The sequence below is a fragment of the Equus asinus genome, chromosome 1, assembly GCF_041296235.1.
Source record: "Equus asinus isolate D_3611 breed Donkey chromosome 1, EquAss-T2T_v2, whole genome shotgun sequence".
In the NCBI taxonomy this organism is placed as follows: domain Eukaryota; kingdom Metazoa; phylum Chordata; class Mammalia; order Perissodactyla; family Equidae; genus Equus; species Equus asinus.
In genome coordinates, this window is record NC_091790.1 from 75936235 (window position 1) to 75956727 (window position 20493).

The window sequence follows — 20493 nt, forward strand, 5'->3', positions numbered from 1 at the left end:
ATTGAGAAAGATGGAGAACTCCCTAACACATTCTATGAAGCCAACATCACTCTGATCCCCAAACCTGACAAGGACAACACAAAGAAGGAGAACTACAGGCCGATATCACTGATGAACATAGATGCAAAAATCCTCAACCAAATTTTGGCAAACCGATTACAGCAATACATCAAAAAGATTATACACCATGATCAAGTGGGATTTATACCAGGGACACAGGGATGGTTCAACACCCGCAAGTCAATCAACGTGATACACTACATCAACAAAATGAAAAACAAAAACCACATGATCATCTCAATAGACGCAGAGAAAGCATTCGACAAGATCCAACACCCATTTATGATAACAACCCTCAGTAAAATGGGTATAGAAGGAAAGAACCTCAACATAATAAAGGCCATATATGATAGACCCACAGCCAACATCATACTCAATGGACAAAAGCTGAAAGCCATCCCTCTGAGGACAGGAACAAGACAAGGGTGCCCACTTTCACCACTCCTATTCAACATAGTACTGGAGGTGCTGGCCAGAGCAATTCGGCAGGAAAAAAAAATAAAAGGAATCCAAATAGGTAACGAAGAAGTAAAACTCGCGTTGTTTGCAGACGACATGATCTTATACATAGAAAACCCCAAAGAATCCACAGAAAAACTATTAGAAATAATCAACAACTACAGCAAAGTAGCAGGGTATAAAATTAACGGGCCCCAAAGCATCTTGCTTCCAGCTCTCTGGGAAGCTAAGAAACAACTCGCTCTGCACAGTGCTCTAACAGCCTACCGGGAACATCTCTTACAAAGGCCTGTGAAACGCAGTTTCTTTGCGGGCCTGATCTGGCTGAAGTAGAACTTCTGCTCTGGGTGTGCTACATTGCCCTAGAGCTGCAAGGCACAAAGTGCTGCGTTCTTTCCATAGGGGCAGATGGGCCCCAAAGCATCTTTTTTTTTTTTTTTTGGTTTATTAATGTTATGATGGATTACAAGCTTGTGAAATTTCAGTTGTACATTTTTGTTAGTCATGTTGTGGGAACACCACTTCCCCCTCCGTGCCCTCCCCCCACCCCCCCTTTTCCCTGGTAACCACCGATCAGATCTCCTTCTCAATATACTAATTTCCACCTATGAGTGGAGTCATATAGAGTCTGTCTTTCTCTGACTGACTTATTTCGCTTAAAATAATGCCCTCGAGGTCCATCCACATTGTTGTGAATGGGCCAATGTCGTCTTTTTTTATGGCTGAGTAGTATTCCGTTGTGTATATATACCACATCTTCTTTATCCAATCATCAGTTTCTGGGCACGTAGGCTGGTTCCACGTCTTGGCTATTGTAAATAATGCTGCGATGAACATAGGGGTGCAACGGACTCTTGAGATATCTGATATCAGGTTCTTAGGATAGATACCCAGTAATGGGATGGCTGGGTCATAGGGTATTTCTATTTTTAACTTTTTGAGAAATCTCCATACTGTTTTCCATAGTGGCTGTACCAGTTTGCATTCCCACCAACAGTGTATGAGGGTTCCTCTTTCTCCACAACCTCTCCAACATTTGTCGTTCTTGGTTTTGGATGTTTTTGCCAATCTAACGGGGGTAAGGTGATATCTTAGTGTAGTTTTGATTTGCATTTCCCTGATGATTAGCGATGATGAACATCTTTTCATGTGTCTATTGGCCATATTCATATCTTCTTTGGAGAAATGTCTGTTCATGTCCTCTGCCCATTTTTTGATCGGGTTGTTTGTTTTTTTGTTGTTAAGCAGTGTGAGTTCTTTGTACCTATTCTCCTCAAACTGTTCCAGAAAATTGAGAAAGATGGAGAACTCCCTAACACATTCTATGAAGCCAACATCACTCTGATCCCCAAACCTGACAAGGACAACACAAAGAAGGAGAACTACAGGCCGATATCACTGATGAACATAGATGCAAAAATCCTCAACCAAATTTTGGCAAACCGATTACAGCAATACATCAAAAAGATTATACACCATGATCAAGTGGGATTTATACCAGGGACACAGGGATGGTTCAACACCCGCAAGTCAATCAACGTGATACACTACATCAACAAAATGAAAAACAAAAACCACATGATCATCTCAATAGACGCAGAGAAAGCATTCGACAAGATCCAACACCCATTTATGATAAAAACCCTCAGTAAAATGGGTATAGAAGGAAAGTACCTCAACATAATAAAGGCCATATATGATAGACCCACAGCCAACAGCATACTCAATGGACAAAAGCTGAAAGCCATCCCTCTGAGGACAGGAACAAGACAAGGGTGCCCACTTTCACCACTCCTATTCAACATAGTACTGGAGGTGCTGGCCAGAGCAATTCGGCTGGAAAAAACTATAAAAGGAATCCAAATAGGTAACGAAGAAGTAAAACTCGCGTTGTTTGCAGACGACATGATCTTATACATAGAAAACCCCAAAGAATATACAGAAAAACTATTAGAAATAATCAACAACTACAGCAAAGTAGCAGGGTATAAAATTAACGGGCCCGAAAGCATCTTGCTTCCAGCTCTCTGGGAAGCTAAGAAACTAGTCGCTCTACACAGTGCTCTTACAGCCTACCGGGAACATCTCTTACAAAGGCCTGTGAAACGAACTTTCTTTGCAGGTCTGATCTAGCTGAAGTAGAACTTCGGCTCTGGGTGTGCTACATTGCCCTAGAGCTGCAAGGCACAAAGTGCTGCCTTCTTTCCAAAGGGTGAGAGGGCCCCAAAGCATCTTGCTTCCAGCTCGTTGGAAAGCTAAGAAACAAGTCGCTCTGCACAGTGCTCTAACAGCCTACCGGGAACATCTCTTACAAAGGCCTGTGAAACGCAGTTTCTTTGCAGGCCTGATCTGGCTGAAGTAGAACATCTGCTCTGGGTGTGCTACATTGCCCTAGAGCTGCAAGGCACAAAGGGCTGCCTTCTTTACTTAAGGGCAGATGGCCCCCAAAGCATCTTGCTTCCGGCTGTTCGGGAAGCTATGAAACAAGTCGCTCTGCACAGTGCTCTAACAGCCTACAGGGAACATCTGTTACAAAGGCCTGTGAAACGACGTTTCTTTGCAGGCCTGACCTGGCAGAAGTAGAACATCTGCTCTGGGTGTGCTACATTGCCCTAGAGCTGCAAGGCACAAAGTGCTGCCTTCTTTCCTTAAGGGCAGATGGCCCCCAAACCATCTTGCTTCCAGGTCTTTGGGAAGCTAAGAAACAACTCGCTCTGCACAGTGCTCTAACAGCCTACGGGGAACATCTCTTACAAAGGCCTGTCAAACGCAGCTTCTTTGCAGGCCTAATCTGGCTGAAGTACAACTTCTGCTCTGGGTGTGCTACTTTGCCCTAGAGCTGCAAGGCACCAAGTGCTGCCTTCTTTCCAAAGGGTGATAAGGGCCCCAAAGCATCTTGCTTCCTGCTCTCTGGGAAGCTAAGAAACTAGTCGCTCTGCACAGTGCTCTTACAGCCTACCGGGAACATCTCTTACAAAGGCCTGTGAAACGAAGTTTCTTTGCAGGTCTGATCTAGCTGAAGTAGAACTTCTGCTCTGGGTGTGCTACATTGCCCTAGAGCTGCAAGGCACAAAGTGCTGCCTTCTTTCCAAAGGCTGAGTAGGGCCCCAAAGCATCTTGCTTCCAGCTCTTTGGGAAGCTAAGAAACAACTCGCTCTGCACAGTGCTCTAACAGCCTACCCGGAACATCTCTTACAAAGGCCTGTGAAACGCAGTTTCTTTGCAGGCCTGACTTGGCAGAAGTAGAACAACTGCTCTGGGTGTGCTACATTGCCCTAGAGATGCAAGGCACAAAGTGCTGCCTTCTTTCCTTAAGGGCAGATGGCCCCTAAATCATCTTGCTTCCAGCTCTTTGGGAAGCTAAGAAACAACTCTCTCTGCACAGTGCTCTAACAGCCTACCGGGAACATCTCTTACAAAGTCCTGTGAAACGCAGTTTCTTTGCAGGCCTGACCTTGCAGAAGTAGAACAACTGCTCTGGGTGTGCTACATTGCCCTGGAGCTGCAAGGCACCAATTGCTGCCTTCTTTCCTTAGGGGCAGATGGCCACCAAAGCATCTTGCTTCCAGGTCTTTGGGAAGCTAAGAAAGAACTCGCTCTGCACAGTGCTCTAACAGCCTACCGGGAACATCTCTTACAAAGGCCTGTGAAACGCAGTTTCTTTGCAGGCCTGATCTGGCTGAAGTACAACTTCTGCTCTGGGTGTGCTACATTGCCCTAGAGCTGCAAGGCACAAAGTGCTGCCTTCTTGCCAAAGGGTGAGTAGGGCACCAAAGCATCTTGCTTCCAGCTGTTTGGGAAGCTAAGAAACAACTCGCTCTGCACAGTGCTCTAACAGCCTACCGCGAACATCTCTTACAAAGGCCTGTGAAACGCAGTTTCTTTGCAGGCCTGATCTGGGTGAAGTAGAACTTCTGCTCTGCGTGTGCTAAATTGCCCTAGAGCTGCAATTCACAAAGTGCTGCCTTCTTGCCAAAGGGTGAGAAGGGTCCCAAAGCATCTTGCTTCCAGCTCTTTGGGAAGCTAAGAAACAACTCGCTCTGCACAGTGCTCTAACAGCCTACCGGGAACATCTCTTACAAAGGCCTGTGAAACGCAGTTTCTTTGCAGGCCTGATCTGGGTGAAGTAGAACTTCTGCTCTGCGTGTGCTACATTGCCCTAGAGCTGCAAGGCACAAAGTGCTGCGTTCTTTCCATAGGGGCAGATGGGCCCCAAATCATCTTTATTTTTTTTTATTTTTTTTTTGTTTATTAATGTTATGATGGATTACAAGCTTGTGAAATTTCAGTTGTACATTTTTGTTAGTCATGTTGTGGGAACACCACTTCCCCCTCCGTGCCCTTCCCCCACCCCCCCTTTTCCCTGGTAACCACTGATCAGATCTCCTTCTCAATATACTAATTTCCACCTATGAGTGGAGTCATATAGAGTTCGTCTTTCTCTGACTGACTTATTTCGCTTAAAATAATGCCCTCGAGGTCCATCCACATTGTTGTGAATGGGCCAATTTCGTCTTTTTTTATGGCTGAGTAGTATTCCATTGTGTATATATACCACATCTTCTTTATCCAATCATCAGTTTCTGGGCATGTAGGCTGGTTCCACGTCTTGGCTATTCTAAATAATGCTGCGATGAACATAGGGGTGCAACGGACTCTTGAGATATCTGATATCAGGTTCTTAGGATAGATACCCAGTAATGGGATGGCTGGGTCATAGGGTATTTCTATTTTTAACTTTTTGAGAAATCTCCATACTGTTTTCCATAGTGGCTGTACCAGTTTGCATTCCCACCAACAGTGTATGAGGGTTCCTCTTTCTCCACAACCTCTCCAACATTTGTCGTTCTTGGTTTTGGATGTTTTTGCCAATCTAACGGGGGTAAGGTGATATCTTAGTGTAGTTTTGATTTGCATTTCCCTGATGATTAGCGATGATGAACATCTTTTCATGTGTGTATTGGCCATATTCATATCTTCTTTTGAGAAATGTCTGTTCATGTCCTCTGCCCATTTTTTGATCGGGTTGTTTGTTTTTTTGTTGTTAAGCAGTGTGAGTTCTTTGTACCTATTCTCCTCAAACTGTTCCAGAAAATTGAGAAAGATGGAGAACTCCCTAACACATTCTATGAAGCCAACATCACTCTGATCCCCCAACCTGACAAGGACAACACAAAGAAGGAGAACTACAGGCCGATATCACTGATGAACATCGATGCAAAAATCCTCAACAAAATTTTGGCAAACCGATTACAGCAATACATCAAAAAGATTATACACCATGATCAAGTGGGATTTATACCAGGGACACAGGGATGGTTCAACACCCGCAAGTCAATCAACGTGATACACTACATCAACAAAATGAAAAACAAAAACCACATGATCATCTCAATAGACACAGAGAAAGCATTCGACAAGATCCAACACCCATTTATGATAAAAACCCTCAGTAAAATGGGTGTAGAAGGAAAGTACCTCAACATAATAAAGGCCATATATGATAGACCCACAGCCAACATCATACTCAATGGACAAAAGCTGAAAGCCATCCCTCTGAGGACAGGAACAAGACAAGGGTGCCCACTTTCACCACTCCTATTCAACATAGTACTGGAGGTGCTGGCCAGAGCAATACGGCAGGAAAAAAAAATAAAAGGAATCCAAATAGGTAACGAAGAAGTAAAACTCGCGTTGTTTGCAGACGACATGATCTTATACATAGAAAACCCCAAAGAATCCACAGAAAAACTATTAGAAATAATCAACAACTACAGCAAAGTAGCAGGGTATAAAATTAACGGGCCCCAAAGCATCTTGCTTCCAGCTCTCTGGGAAGCTAAGAAACAACTCGCTCTGCACAGTGCTCTAACAGCCTACCGGGAACATCTCTTACAAAGGCCTGTGAAACGCAGTTTCTTTGCAGGCCTGATCTGGCTGAAGTAGAACTTCTGCTCAGGGTGTGCTGCATTGCCCTAGAGCTGCAAGGCACAAAGTGCTGCGTTCTTTCCTTAGGGGCACATGGGCCCCAAAGCATCTTGCTTCCGGCTCTCTGGGAAGCTAAGAAACTAGTCGCTCTGCACAGTGCTCTTACAGCCTACCGGGAACATCTCTTACAAAGGCCTGTGAAACGAAGTTTCTTTGCAGGTTTGATCTAACTGAACTAGAACTTCGGCTCTGGGTGTGCTACATTGCCCTAGAGCTGCAAGGCACAAAGTGCTGCCTTCTTTCCAAAGGGTGAGAAGGGCCCCAAAGCATCTTGCTTCCAACTCTTTAGGAAGCTGAGAAACAACTCGCTCTGCAAAATGCTCTAACAGCCTAACGCGAACATCTCTTACAAAGGCCTGTGAAACGCAGTTTCTTTGCGGGCCTGATCTGGCTGAAGTAGAACTTCTGCTCTGGGTGTGCTACATTGCCTTAGAGCTGCAAGGCACAAAGTGCTGCCTTCTTGCCAAAGGGTGAGAAGGGCCCCAAAGCATCTTGCTTCCAGCTCTTTGGGAAGCTAAGAAACAACTCGCTCTGCACAGTGCTCTAACAGCCTACCGGGAACATCTCTTACAAAGGCCTGTGAAACGCAGTTTCTTTGCGGGCCTGATCTGGCTGAAGTAGAACTTATGCTCTGGGTGTGCTACATTGCCCTAGAGCTGCAAGGCAGAAAGTGCTACGTTCTTTCCATAGGGGCAGATGGGCCCCAAAGCATCTTTTTTTTTTGTTTGTTTATTAATGTTATGATGGTTTACAAGCTTGTGAAATTTCAGTTGTACATTTTTGTTAGTCATGTTGTGGGAACACCACTTCCCCCTCCGTGCCCTCCCCCCACCGCCCCTTTTCCCTGGTGACCACCGATCAGATCTCCTTCTCAATATACTAATTTCCACCTATGAGTGGAGTCATATAGAGTTCGTCTTTCTCTGACTGACTTATTTCGCTTAACATAATGCCCTCGAGGTCCATCCACATTGTTGTGAAGGGGCCAATGTCGTCTTTTTTTATGGCTGAGTAGTATTCCATTGTGTATATATACCACATCTTCTTTATCCAATCATCAGTTTCTGGGCATGTAGGCTGGTTCCACGTCTTGGCTATTGTAAATAATGCTGCGATGTACATAGGGGTGCAACGGACTCTTGAGATATCTGATATCAGGTTCTTAGGATAGATACCCAGTAATGGGATGGCTGGGTCATAGGGTATTTCTATTTTTAACTTTTTGAGAAATCTCCATACTGTTTTCCATAGTGGCTGTACCAGTTTGCATTCCCACCAACAGTGTATGAGGGTTAATCTTTCTCCACAACCTCTCCAACATTTGTCGTTCTTGGTTTTGGATGTTTTTGCCAATCTAACGGGGGTAAGTTGATATCTTAGTGTAGTTTTGATTTGCATTTCCCTGATGATTAGCGATGATGAACATCTTTTCATGTGTCTATTGGCCATATTCATATCTTCTTTGGAGAAATGTCTGTTCATGTCCTCTGCCCATTTTTTGATCGAGTTGTTTGTTTTTTTGTTGTTAAGCAGTGTGAGTTCTTTGTACCTATTCTCCTCAAACTGTTCCAGAAAATTGAGAAAGATGGAGAACTCCCTAACACATTCTATGAAGCCAACATCACTCTGATCCCCAAACCTGACAAGGACAACACAAAGAAGGAGAACTACAGGCCGATATCACTGATGAACATAGATGCAAAAATCCTCAACCAAATTTTGGCAAACCGATTACAGCAATACATCAAAAAGATTATACACCATGATCAAGTGGGATTTATACCAGGGACACAGGGATGGTTCAACACCCGCAAGTCAATCAACGTGATACACTACATCAACAAAGTGAAAAACAAAAACCACATGATCATCTCAATAGACGCAGAGAAAGCATTCGACAATATCCAACACCCATTTATGGTAACAACCCTCAGTAAAATGGGTATAGAAGGAAAGTACCTCAACATAATAAAGGCCATATATGATAGACCCACAGCCAACAGCATACTCAATGGACAAAAGCTGAAAGCCATCCCTCTGAGGACAGGAACAAGACAAGGGTGCCCACTTTCACCACTCCTATTCAACATAGTACTGGAGGTGCTGGCCAGAGCAATACGGCAGGAAAAAGAAATAAAAGGAATCGAAATAGGTAACGAAGAATTAAAACTCGCGTTGTTTGCAGACGACATGATCTTATACATAGAAAACCCCAAAGAATCCACAGAAAAACTATTAGAAATAATCAACAACTACAGCAAAGTAGCAGGGTATAAAATTAACGGGCCCCAAAGCATCTTGCTTCCAGCTCTCTGGGAAGCTAAGAAACAACTCGCTCTGCACAGTGCTCTAACAGCCTACCGGGAACATCTCTTACAAAGGCCTGTGAAACGCAGTTTCTTTGCAGGCCTGATCTGGCTGAAGTAGAACTTCTGCTCGGGGTGTGCTGCATTGCCCTAGAGCTGCAAGGCACAAAGTGTTGCGTTCTTTCCATAGGGGCACATGGGCCCCAAAGCATCTTGCTTCCGGCTCTCTGGGAAGCTAAGAAACTAGTCGCTCTGCACAGTGCTCTTACAGCCTACCGGGAACATCTCTTACAAAGGCCTGTGAAACGAAGTTTCTTTGCAGGTTTGATCTAGCTGAACTAGAACTTCGGCTCTGGGTGTGCTACATTGCCCTAGAGCTGCAAGGCACAAAGTGCTGCCTTCTTTCCAAAGGGTGAGAAGGGCCCCAAAGCATCTTGCTTCCAACTCTTTTGGAAGCTGAGAAACAACTCGCTCTGCAAAATGCTCTAACAGCCTAACGCGAACATCTCTTACAAAGGCCTGTGAAACGCAGTTTCTTTGCGGGCCTGATCTGGCTGAAGTAGAACTTCTGCTCTGGGTGTGCTACATTGCCCTAGAGCTGCAAGGCACAAAGTGCTGCGTTCTTTCCATAGGGGCAGATGGGCCCCAAAGCATCTTTTTTTGTTGTTTGTTTATTAATGTTATGATGGTTTACAAGCTTGTGAAATTTCAGTTGTACATTTTTGTTAGTCATGTTGTGGGAACACCACTTCCCCCTCCGTGCCCTCCCCCCACCCCCCCTTTTCCCTGGTAACCACCGATCAGATCTCCTTCTCAATATACTAATTTCCACCTATGAGTGGAGTCATATAGAGTTCGTCTTTCTCTGACTGACTTATTTCGCTTAACATAATGCCCTCGAGGTCCATCCACATTGTTGTGAATGGGCCAATGTCGTCTTTTTTTATGGCTGAGTAGTATTCCATTGTGTATATATACCACATCTTCTTTATCCAATCATCAGTTTCTGGGCATGTAGGCTGGTTCCACGTCTTGGCTATTGTAAATAATGCTGCGATGAACATAGGGGTGCAACGGACTCTTGAGATATCTGATATCAGGTTCTTAGGATAGATACCCAGTAATGGGATGGCTGGGTCATAGGGTATTTCTATTTTTAACTTTTTGAGAAATCTCCATACTGTTTTCCATAGTGGCTGTACCAGTTTGCATTCCCACCAACAGTGTATGAGGGTTCCTCTTTCTCCACAACCTCTCCAACATTTGTCGTTCTTGGTTTTGGATGTTTTTGCCAATCTAACGGGGGTAAGGTGATATCTTAGTGTAGTTTTGATTTGCATTTCCCTGATGATTAGCGATGATGAACATCTTTTCATGTGTGTATCGGCCATATTCATATCTTCTTTTGAGAAATGTCTGTTCATGTCCTCTGCCCATTTTTTGATCGGGTTGTTTGTTTTTTGTTGTTAAGCAGTGTGAGTTCTTTGTACCTATTCTCCTCAAACTGTTCCAGAAAATTGAGAAAGATGGAGAACTCCCTAACACATTCTATGAAGCCAACATCACTCTGATCCCCAAACCTGACAAGGACAACACAAAGAAGGAGAACTACAGGCCGATATCACTGATGAACATAGATGCAAAAATCCTCAACCAAATTTTGGCAAACCGATTACAGCAATACATCAAAAAGATTATACACCATGATCAAGTGGGATTTATACCAGGGACACAGGGATGGTTCAACACCCGCAAGTCAATCAACGTGATACACTACATCAACAAAATGAAAAACAAAAACCACATGATCATCTCAATAGACGCAGAGAAAGCATTCGACAAGATCCAACACCCATTTATGATAAAAACCCTCAGTAAAATGGCTATAGAAGGAAAGTACCTCAACATAATAAAGGCCATATATGATAGACCCACAGCCAACGTCATACTCAATGGACAAAAGCTGAAAGCCATCCCTCTGAGGACAGGAACAAGACAAGGGTGCCCACTTTCACCACTCCTATTCAACATAGTACTGGAGGTGCTGGCCAGAGCAATTCGGCAGGAAAAAAAATAAAAGGAATCCAAATAGGTAACGAAGAAGTAAAACTCGCGTTGTTTGCAGACGACATGATCTTATACATAGAAAACCCCAAAGAATCCACAGAAAAACTATTAGAAATAATCAACAACTACAGCAAAGTAGCAGGGTATAAAATTAACGGGCCCCAAAGCATCTTGCTTCCAGCTCTCTGGGAAGCTAAGAAACAACTCGCTCTGCACAGTGCTCTAACAGCCTACCGGGAACATCTCTTACAAAGGCCTGTGAAACGCAGTTTCTTTGCAGGCCTGATCTGGCTCAAGTAGAACTTCTGCTCTGGGTGTGCTACTTTGCCCTAGAGCTGCAAGGCACAAAGTGCTGCCTTCTTTCCTTAAGGGCAGATGGCCCCTAAAGCATCTTGCTTCCAGCTCGTTGGGAAGCTAAGAAACAACTCGCTCTGTACAGTGCTCTAACAGCCTACCGGGAACATCTCTTACAAAGGCCTGTGAAATGCAGTTTCTTTGCGGGCCTGATCTGGCTGAAGTAGAACTTCAGCTCTGGGTGTGCTACATTGCCCTAGAGCTGCAAGGCACAAAGTGCTGCGTTCTTTCCATAGGGGCAGATGGGCCCCAAAGCATCTTTTTTTGTTTGTTTGTTTATTAATTTTATGATGGATTACAAGCTTGTGAAATTTCAGTTGTACATTTTTGTTAGTCATGTTGTGGGAACACCACTTCCCCCTCCGTGCCCTCCCCCCACCCCCCCTTTTCCCTGGTAACCACCGATCAGATCTCCTTCTCAATATACTAATTTCCACCTATGAGTGGAGTCATATAGAGTCTGTCTTTCTCTGACTGACTTATTTCGCTTAACATAATGCCCTCGAGGTCCATCCACATTGTTGTGAATGGGCCAATGTCGTCTTTTTTTATGGCTGAGTAGTATTCCGTTGTGTATATATACCACATCTTCTTTATCCAATCATCAGTTTCTGGGCACGTAGGCTGGTTCCACGTTTTGGCTATTGTAAATAATGCTGCGATGAACATAGGGGTGCAACGGACTCTTGAGATATCTGATATCAGGTTCTTAGGATAGATACCCAGTAATGGGATGGCTGGGTCATAGGGTATTTCTATTTTTAACTTTTTGAGAAATCTCCATACTGTTTTCCATAGTGGCTGTACCAGTTTGCATTCCCACCAACAGTGTATGAGGGTTCCTCTTTCTCCACAACCTCTCCAACATTCGTCGTTCTTGGTTTTGGATGTTTTTGCCAATCTAACGGGGGTAAGGTGATATCTTAGTGTAGTTTTGATTTGCATTTCCCTGATGATTAGCGATGATGAACATCTTTTCATGTGCCTATTGGCCATATTCATATCTTCTTTGGAGAAATGTCTGTTCATGTCCTCTGCCCATTTTTTGATCGGGTTGTTTGTTTTTTTGTTGTTAAGCAGTGTGAGTTCTTTGTACCTATTCTCCTCAAACTGTTCCAGAAAATTGAGAAAGATGGAGAACTCCCTAACACATTCTATGAAGCCAACATCACTCTGATCCCCAAACCTGACAAGGACAACACAAAGAAGGAGAACTACAGGCCGATATCACTGATGAACATAGATGCAAAAATCCTCAACCAAATTTTGGCAAACCGATTACAGCAATACATCAAAAAGATTATACACCATGATCAAGTGGGATTTATACCAGGGACACAGGGATGGTTCAACACCCGCAAGTCAATCAACGTGATACACTACATCAACAAAATGAAAAACAAAAACCACATGATCATCTCAATAGACGCAGAGAAAGCATTCGACAAGATCCAACACCCATTTATGATAACAACCCTCAGTAAAATGGGTATAGAAGGAAAGTACCTCAACATAATAAAGGCCATATATGATAGACCCACAGCCAACATCATACTCAATGGACAAAAGCTGAAAGCCATCCCTCTGAGGACAGGAACAAGACAAGGGTGCCCACTTTCACCACTCCTATTCAACATAGTACTGGAGGTGCTGGCCAGAGCAATTCGGCAGGAAAAAAAAATAAAAGGAATCCAAATGGGTAACGAAGAAGTAAAACTCGCGTTGTTTGCAGACGACATGATCTTATACATAGAAAACCCCAAAGAATCCACAGAAAAACTATTAGAAATAATCAACAACTACAGCAAAGTAGCAGGGTATAAAATTAACGGGCCCCAAAGCATCTTGCTTCCAGCTCTCAGGGAAGCTAAGAAAAAACTCGCTCTGCACAGTGCTCTAACAGCCTACCGGGAACATCTCTTACAAAGGCCTGTGAAACGCAGTTTCTTTGCAGGCCTCATCTGGCTGAAGTAGAACTTCTGCTCTGGGTGTGCTACTTTGCCCTAGAGCTGCAAGGCACAAAGTGCTGCCTTCTTTCCTTAAGGGCAGATGGCCCCTAAAGCATCTTGCTTCCAGCTCGTTGGGAAGCTAAGAAACAACTCGCTCTGCACAGTGCTCTAACAGCCTACCTGGAACATCTCTTACAAAGGCCTGTGAAACGCAGTTTCTTTGCGGGCCTGAACTGGCTGAAGTAGAACTTCTGCTCTGGGTCTGCTACATTGCCCTAGAGCTGCAAGGCACAAAGTGCTGCGTTCTTTCCATAGTGGCAGATGGGCCCCAAAGCATCTTTTTTTTGTTTGTTTGTTTATTAATGTTATGATGGATTACAAGCTTGTGAAATTTCAGTTGTACATTTTTGTTAGTCATGTTGTGGGAACACCACTTCCCCCTCCGTGCCCTCCCCCCACCCCCCCTTTTCCCTGGTAACCACCGATCAGATCTCCTTCTCAATATACTAATTTCCACCTATGAGTGGAGTCATATAGGGTCTGTCTTTCTCTGACTGACTTATTTCGCTTAACATAATGCCCTCGAGGTCCATCAACATTGTTGTGAATGGGCCAATGTCGTCTTTTTTTATGGCTGAGTAGTATTCCTTTGTGTATATATACCACATCTTCTTTATCCAATCATCAGTTTCTGGGCACGTAGGCTGGTTCCACGTCTTGGCTATTGTAAATAATGCTGCGATGAACATAGGGGTGCAACGGACTCTTGAGATATCTGATATCAGGTTCTTAGGATAGATACCCAGTAATGGGATGGCTGGGTCATAGGGTATTTCTATTTTTAACTTTTTGAGAAATCTCCATACTGTTTTCCATAGTGGCTGTACCAGTTTGCATTCCCACCAACAGTGTATGAGGGTTCCTCTTTCTCCACAACCTCTCCAAGATTCGTCGTTCTTGGTTTTGGATGTTTTTGCCAATCTAACGGGGGTAAGGTGATATCTTAGTGTAGTTTTGATTTGCATTTCCCTGATGATTAGCGATGATGAACATCTTTTCATGTGCCTATTGGCCATATTCATATCTTCTTTGGAGAAATGTCTGTTCATGTCCTCTGCCCATTTTTTGATCGGGTTGTTTGTTTTTTTGTTGTTAAGCAGTGTGAGTTCTTTGTGCCTATTCTCCTCAAACTGTTCCAGAAAATTGAGAAAGATGGAGAACTCCCTAACACATTCTATGAAGCCAACATCACTCTGATCCCCAAACCTGACAAGGACAACACAAAGAAGGAGAACTACAGGCCGATATCACTGATGAACATAGATGCAAAAATCCTCAACCAAATTTTGGCAAACCGATTACAGCAATACATCAAAAAGATTATACACCATGATCAAGTGGGATTTATACCAGGGACACAGGGATGGTTCAACACCCGCAAGTCAATCAACGTGATACACTACATCAACAAAATGAAAAACAAAAACCACATGATCATCTCATTAGACGCAGAGAAAGCATTCGACAAGATCCAACACCCATTTATGATAACAACCCTCAGTAAAATGGGTATAGAAGGAAAGTACCTCAACATAATAAAGGCCATATATGGTAGACCCACAGCCAACATCATACTCAATGGACAAAAGCTGAAAGCCATCCCTCTGAGGACAGGAACAAGACAAGGGTGCCCACTTTCACCACTCCTATTCAACATAGTACTGGAGGTGCTGGCCAGAGCAATTCGGCAGGAAAAAAAAATAAAAGGTATCCAAATGGGTAACGAAGAAGTAAAACTCGCGTTGTTTGCAGACGACATGATCTTATATAGAAAACCCCAAAGAATCCACAGAAAAACTATTAGAAATAATCAACAACTACAGCAAAGTAGCAGGGTATAAAATTAACGGGCCCCAAAGCATCTTGCTTCCAGCTCTCTGGGAAGCTAAGAAACAACTCGCTCTGCACAGTGCTCTAACAGCCTACCGGGAACATCTCTTACAAAGGCCTGTGAAACGCAGTTTCTTTGCAGGCCTGATCTGGCTGAAGTAGAACTTCTGCTCGGGGTGTGCTGCATTGCCCTAGAGCTGAAAGGCACAAAGTGCTGCCTTCTTTACTTAACGGCAGATGGCCCCCAAAGCATCTGGCTTCCAGGTCTTTGGGAAGCTAAGAAAGAACTCGCTCTGCACAGTGCTCTAACAGCCTACAGGGAACATCTCTTACAAAGGCCTGTGAAACGCAGTTTCTTTGCAGGCCTGATCTGGCTGAAGAAGAACTTCTGCTCTGGGTGTGCTACATTGCCCTAGAGCTGTAAGGCACAAAGTGCTGCCTTCTTTCCAAAAGGTGAGAAGGGCCCCAAAGCATCTTGCTTCCAGCTCTTTGGGAAGCTAAGAAACAACTCGCTCTGCACAGTGCTCTAAAGCCTACCGGGAACATCTCTTACAAAGGCCTGTGAAACGCAGTTTCTTTGCAGGCCTGATCTGGCTGAAGTAGAACTTCTGCTCTGGGTGTGCTACTTTGCCCTAGAGCTGCAAGGCACAAAGTGCTGCCTTCTTTCCTTAAGGGCAGATGGCCCCTAAAGCATCTTGCTTCCAGCTCGTTGGGAAGCTAAGAAACAACTCGCTCTGCACAGTGCTCTAACAGCCTACCGGGATCATCTCTTACAAAGGCCTGTGAAACGCAGTTTCTTTGCGGGCCTGATCTGGCTGAAGTAGAACTTCTGCTCTGGGTGTGCTACATTGCCCTAGAGCTGCAAGGTACAAAGTGCTGCGTTCTTTCCATAGGGGCAGATGGGCCCCAAAGCATCTTTTTTTTTTTGTTTGTTTATTAATGTTATGATGGATTACAAGCTTGTGAAATTTCAGTTGTATATTTTTGTTAGTCATGTTGTGGGAACACCACTTCCCACTCCGTGCCCTCCCCCCACCCCCCCTTTTCCCTGGTAACCACCGATCAGATCTCCTTTCCAATATACTAATTTCCACCTATGAGTGGAGTCATATAGAGTCTGTCTTTCTCTGACTGACTTATTTTGCTTAACATAATGCCCTCGAGGTCCATCCACATTGTTGTGAAGGGGCCAATGTCGTCTTTTTTTATGGCTGAGTAGTATTCCATTGTGTATATATACCACATCTTCTTTATCCAATCATCAGTTTCTGGGCATGTAGGCTGGTTCCACGTCTTGGCTATTGTAAATAATGCTGCGATGAACATAGGGGTGCAACGGACTCTTGAGATATCTGATATCAGGTTCTTAGGATAGATACCCAGTAATGGGATGGCTGGGTCATAGGGTATTTCTATTTTTAACTTTTTGAGAAATCTCCATACTGTTTTCCATAGTGGCTGTACCAGTTTGCATTCCCACCAACAGTGTATGAGGGTTCCTCTTTCTCCACAACCTCTCCAAGGTTCGTCGTTCTTGGTTTTGGATGTTTTTGCCAATCTAACGGGGGTAAGGTGATATCTTAGTGTAGTTTTGATTTGCATTTCCCTGATGATTAGCGATGATGAACATCTTTTCATGTGCCTATTGGCCATATTCATATCTTCTTTGGAGAAATGTCTGTTCATGTCCTCTGCCCATTTTTTGATCGGGTTGTTTGTTTTTTTGTTGTTAAGCAGTGTGAGTTCTTTGTACCTATTCTCCTCAAACTGTTCCAGAAAATTGAGAAAGATGGAGAACTCCCTAACACATTCTATGAAGCCAACATCACTCTGATCCCCAAACCTGACAAGGACAACACAAAGAAGGAGAACTACAGGCCGATATCACTGATGAACATAGATGCAAAAATCCTCAACCAAATTTTGGCAAACCGATTACAGCAATACATCAAAAAGATTATACACCATGATCAAGTGGGATTTATACCAGGGACACAGGGATGGTTCAACACCCGCAAGTCAATCAACGTGATACACTACATCAACAAAATGAAAAACAAAAACCACATGATCATCTCATTAGACGCAGAGAAAGCATTCGACAAGATCCAACACCCATTTATGATAACAACCCTCAGTAAAATGGGTATAGAAGGAAAGTACCTCAACATAATAAAGGCCATATATGATAGACCCACAGCCAACATCATACTCAATGGACAAAAGCTGAAAGCCATCCCTCTGAGGACAGGAACAAGACAAGGGTGCCCACTTTCACCACTCCTATTCAACATAGTACTGGAGGTGCTGGCCAGAGCAATTCGGCAGGAAAAAAAAATAAAAGGAATCCAAATGGGTAACGAAGAAGTAAAACTCGCGTTGTTTGCAGACGACATGATCTTATACATAGAAAACCCCAAAGAATCCACAGAAAAACTATTAGAAATAATCAACAACTACAGCAAAGTAGCAGGGTATAAAATTAACGGGCCCCAAAGCATCTTGCTTCCAGCTCTCAGGGAAGCTAAGAAAAAACTCGCTCTGCACAGTGCTCTAACAGCCTACCGGGAACATCTCTTACAAAGGCCTGTGAAACGCAGTTTCTTTGCAGGCCTCATCTGGCTGAAGTAGAACTTCTGCTCTGGGTGTGCTACTTTGCCCTAGAGCTGCAAGGCACAAAGTGCTGCCTTCTTTCCTTAAGGGCAGATGGCCCCTAAAGCATCTTGCTTCCAGCTCGTTGGGAAGCTAAGAAACAACTCGCTCTGCACAGTGCTCTAACAGCCTACCTGGAACATCTCTTACAAAGGCCTGTGAAACGCAGTTTCTTTGCGGGCCTGAACTGGCTGAAGTAGAACTTCTGCTCTGGGTCTGCTACATTGCCCTAGAGCTGCAAGGCACAAAGTGCTGCGTTCTTTCCATAGTGGCAGATGGGCCCCAAAGCATCTTTTTTTTGTTTGTTTGTTTATTAATGTTATGATGGATTACAAGCTTGTGAAATTTCAGTTGTACATTTTTGTTAGTCATGTTGTGGGAACACCACTTCCCCCTCCGTGCCCTCCCCCCACCCCCCCTTTTCCCTGGTAACCACCGATCAGATCTCCTTCTCAATATACTAATTTCCACCTATGAGTGGAGTCATATAGGGTCTGTCTTTCTCTGACTGACTTATTTCGCTTAACATAATGCCCTCGAGGTCCATCAACATTGTTGTGAATGGGCCAATGTCGTCTTTTTTTATGGCTGAGTAGTATTCCTTTGTGTATATATACCACATCTTCTTTATCCAATCATCAGTTTCTGGGCACGTAGGCTGGTTCCACGTCTTGGCTATTGTAAATAATGCTGCGATGAACATAGGGGTGCAACGGACTCTTGAGATATCTGATATCAGGTTCTTAGGATAGATACCCAGTAATGGGATGGCTGGGTCATAGGGTATTTCTATTTTTAACTTTTTGAGAAATCTCCATACTGTTTTCCATAGTGGCTGTACCAGTTTGCATTCCCACCAACAGTGTATGAGGGTTCCTCTTTCTCCACAACCTCTCCAAGATTCGTCGTTCTTGGTTTTGGATGTTTTTGCCAATCTAACGGGGGTAAGGTGATATCTTAGTGTAGTTTTGATTTGCATTTCCCTGATGATTAGCGATGATGAACATCTTTTCATGTGCCTATTGGCCATATTCATATCTTCTTTGGAGAAATGTCTGTTCATGTCCTCTGCCCATTTTTTGATCGGGTTGTTTGTTTTTTTGTTGTTAAGCAGTGTGAGTTCTTTGTGCCTATTCTCCTCAAACTGTTCCAGAAAATTGAGAAAGATGGAGAACTCCCTAACACATTCTATGAAGCCAACATCACTCTGATCCCCAAACCTGACAAGGACAACACAAAGAAGGAGAACTACAGGCCGATATCACTGATGAACATAGATGCAAAAATCCTCAACCAAATTTTGGCAAACCGATTACAGCAATACATCAAAAAGATTATACACCATGATCAAGTGGGATTTATACCAGGGACACAGGGATGGTTCAACACCCGCAAGTCAATCAACGTGATACACTACATCAACAAAATGAAAAACAAAAACCACATGATCATCTCATTAGACGCAGAGAAAGCATTCGACAAGATCCAACACCCATTTATGATAACAACCCTCAGTAAAATGGGTATAGAAGGAAAGTACCTCAACATAATAAAGGCCATATATGGTAGACCCACAGCCAACATCATACTCAATGGACAAAAGCTGAAAGCCATCCCTCTGAGGACAGGAACAAGACAAGGGTGCCCACTTTCACCACTCCTATTCAACATAGTACTGGAGGTGCTGGCCAGAGCAATTCGGCAGGAAAAAAAAATAAAAGGTATCCAAATGGGTAACGAAGAAGTAAAACTCGCGTTGTTTGCAGACGACATGATCTTATATAGAAAACCCCAAAGAATCCACAGAAAAACTATTAGAAATAATCAACAACTACAGCAAAGTAGCAGGGTATAAAATTAACGGGCCCCAAAGCATCTTGCTTCCAGCTCTCTGGGAAGCTAAGAAACAACTCGCTCTGCACAGTGCTCTAACAGCCTACCGGGAACATCTCTTACAAAGGCCTGTGAAACGCAGTTTCTTTGCAGGCCTGATCTGGCTGAAGTAGAACTTCTGCTCGGGGTGTGCTGCATTGCCCTAGAGCTGAAAGGCACAAAGTGCTGCCTTCTTTACTTAACGGCAGATGGCCCCCAAAGCATCTGGCTTCCAGGTCTTTGGGAAGCTAAGAAAGAACTCGCTCTGCACAGTGCTCTAACAGCCTACAGGGAACATCTCTTACAAAGGCCTGTGAAACGCAGTTTCTTTGCAGGCCTGATCTGGCTGAAGAAGAACTTCTGCTCTGGGTGTGCTACATTGCCCTAGAGCTGTAAGGCACAAAGTGCTGCCTTCTTTCCAAAAGGTGAGAAGGGCCCCAAAGCATCTTGCTTCCAGCTCTTTGGGAAGCTAAGAAACAACTCGCTCTGCACAGTGCTCTAAAGCCTACCGGGAACATCTCTTACAAAGGCCTGTGAAACGCAGTTTCTTTGCAGGCCTGATCTGGCTGAAGTAGAACTTCTGCTCTGGGTGTGCTACTTTGCCCTAGAGCTGCAAGGCACAAAGTGCTGCCTTCTTTCCTTAAGGGCAGATGGCCCCTAAAGCATCTTGCTTCCAGCTCGTTGGGAAGCTAAGAAACAACTCGCTCTGCACAGTGCTCTAACAGCCTACCGGGATCATCTCTTACAAAGGCCTGTGAAACACAGTTTCTTTGCGGGCCTGATCTGGCTGAAGTAGAACTTCTGCTCTGGGTGTGCTACATTGCCCTAGAGCTGCAAGGTACAAAGTGCTGCGTTCTTTCCATAGGGGCAGATGGGCCCCAAAGCATCTTTTTTTT